We start from the raw sequence: 2735 nt of genomic DNA on the forward strand, positions 1-2735 counted from the left end.
CAAAACAAGCACTCCAATGTCACCAGAAAAAACAGTTCGCGCTTTTTTGACACCGTTTGGCTCCATTTTTTAAACTGTTTGTCACAATGAGGCATACAATATACCATTGGATAGCTACGGAAAACCCCCAACTTATTCATGTTGAAATTTTTTCGCGATTCCTCGCGGTTTAAGAGCAGTTTTGAAAATGATGGCCGCATGACGGGCTACAACGAGCGTATTTTCGCATTTTTTTCTAAACCGCTCATCGGAATGAAGCAAATGATATGGCGTTGGAAATATCTCATCGAGCCACATCTTTTTCGTGTACATTACTCTCTCTAATTCCTTATGGTTTGAGAGTAATTTCAAATTACTAAAAAAACGGAATTATGTTTTTTTGGGGACTGTTTTCGCTGAGTTTTTAAACTGACCCTTAGAATGAGAAGTATGATACGATGTTGAAAAGCTGTGGAATATACACAACTTTCATATGTTGATCATTTGTCGAGATTCCTCGCGGTTTTAAATGAATTTTTAAAACGGTATGGCTGCCTACGAATGACAGCAAGCATATTTTCGTAAATAAAATTGAAACTGCTTGTCGGAACAATGCCAATGATACGGCGTTGGAAAGATATCGATGAGGCGCATCTTTTTCATGTACACCACTCTCTCTAATTCCTTACGGTTTAAGAGCAATTTTAAAATTACCGAAATGCGGACACTTTATTTTTTTGCGACACCCAAATCAACGCGTGAACCGCATCGGATAGAAGAGCGCACTGCCTTTTCACGCGAAAACTGCACTGCGGGCAAGTGAACTTCATGATTTCTTTTGTTGCAAATAAATTTTCTCGAACGAGTTTTTGTGAGTTTTTTGTTGGATTTTTTCTTTTTTTATGAACAGGAGTGGACCACACAAACAAGGGCAAGTGAGATGCTACATATATCAAAGTGAACTCCATTACCATTTTGTTTCTTTGCTAAATTTTTCGCACTTTTCATGTTGGGTGCAAGTGAACGACATCATTCTTAAAAGTGAACCACATCCAAGGACAAAACGCACTGCAGGTGTTGATGTTGTCCCCAAACAAAACAAAGTGCATTGGAAAAAGAAGTGAACTTCTATTGGGAGTTTCTTTTCCTCTTTGTCTTTCTTTATAAAGTGAACCACCAACTCCCACAAAATGAACCACATCAATTTTCTTCCGAAGTATAACATGCACGTAAATAAACCCCACCGAGCGAAACCATACATAGTTATATTTTACATGAAATTTCATAAGTGGAACTAGCCAAACTTCATGACAACCCATCTTTTGATATGCAAGGGGAAGCTACCATGCGCTGCAAGTCTGAAAAAGACAACACTGCACGACCTCTCCTCCGAGCACACACGCTTCGTGCGCTGAATCTTCACACTCTGATGCAGTTCTGCATAAGGGGGCGTGCAGCTCGACCACCACGAGTCTGCAGTTCGGTCCACTTCTGTCGACACATGGGACGTGCATCACAGCAATCAGATGAAAGATCCCCCAAAGCCATCGACGAGCAAATGACAATTAGTACAAATTGGCTAAGATGAGCACCATTCGATGGCTCGTGGTCACTAGGATCCTCACCGACGAGGTGGCTTGTCCTTCTCAACGAAGAGGAAGGGTAGCAGGTGGGAAAAAGGAGGAGGATGTGGCATAGGAACGAGGGGGAGAAGGGTGAATAGCAATGCATCCATTGTGCACTTCATGCGGGGTGTGGAGCTGGATGGTGCAGGACTCATCGCCGTCCGCCACGAAGGTGCAAACCACAGAAGGGCGGCGCGAGAGGGGCCGAGGCGGGGCATCTAACCTGGAGGGGCGTGGCGGCTTTCTCCGCTCCTACTTGGTTCATGCGGCCAATGCTTGTCCGTCAGGCCATGGGAACAAATCCGGTCACTATGGAATGAATCCTGCCACCGCCTGGTACATCCCCTCCTTCTCCCCACAAGCGAGCAGCATGAGGCCCTACTCACCCCGCCTTGACTGTCGAGATGTAACCGGGCGTCCCGACGGAGGAATATGGTGTGCCCCCTGGCGGCTCATCGGGAGGAAGAAGGTGGGGCGGGTTTAGTCAGGGTGTGGATCGGACGTCGGTGGTGGTAGGTGGTGGGGGCGAGAGGGGAGGGGTTGCTGAGGCGGCACCGATGGTGGGTGGGGTGGGTCGCCGGTTCCATCAGGGGGCGGAAGGATGATGGAGCTCGGGGAATGTGGGGCGTGGGATGTGAGGCGTGGAGAGGAGAGAGAAGAAGGTGGGATGGGAGGTGGGCAAAGTGTAGTTTTCGTTTTTCGTGCAGTTTCTTCGGGTACATCAACAGTCCGTTTGTGTTAGTGGAATAAGCCCAAGTGTTAGCAGAACTAGTCGCTGACCCGTGCAGTTGCACGGGCTAGTAGCATATGGAAAGTCAAAATCCAAACATATTTGACTTTATTTCATTAGCATTTTTATGTATTATATATAGTATGCTTAAACTTACTGATGGGGTTATAGTCCTAGGGTAGGGTCATAGGCCTGTCCTGTAGGTCCTACCCAAGGACTACCCTCATAAGGGACAAGGCCCTTAGTCAGTTCCGACTGAACTAAGGACTTCCCATCATCCAGTCGGTAACGAATCCTCCACCATCCAGTCGGAGGTGAGCATTCGGAGTATATCAAACTAACCGACTGGATTCCAGTCTGTGCATCGTAACCCCCCAGAAGGGAAACGGTCGTACGCTTCC

At 46.8% G+C, this 2735-nt stretch overlaps 1 long non-coding RNA gene across 1 annotated transcript; it reads right to left on the reverse strand.

Annotated features, from left to right (window-relative positions):
* Positions 1-1087: 1087 nt before the first annotated feature.
* Positions 1088-2257, reverse strand: LOC123409017. Its single transcript, XR_006612819.1, has 2 exons — positions 1572-2257; positions 1088-1470 (listed from the first exon to the last, which is right to left on the reverse strand). It is a non-coding gene; the product is annotated as an uncharacterized LOC123409017 (long non-coding RNA).
* Between the last annotated feature and the right edge of the window lie 478 nt (positions 2258-2735).

The sequence above is a fragment of the Hordeum vulgare genome, chromosome 1H (genome assembly GCF_904849725.1).
Source record: "Hordeum vulgare subsp. vulgare chromosome 1H, MorexV3_pseudomolecules_assembly, whole genome shotgun sequence".
Taxonomy (NCBI): domain Eukaryota; kingdom Viridiplantae; phylum Streptophyta; class Magnoliopsida; order Poales; family Poaceae; genus Hordeum; species Hordeum vulgare.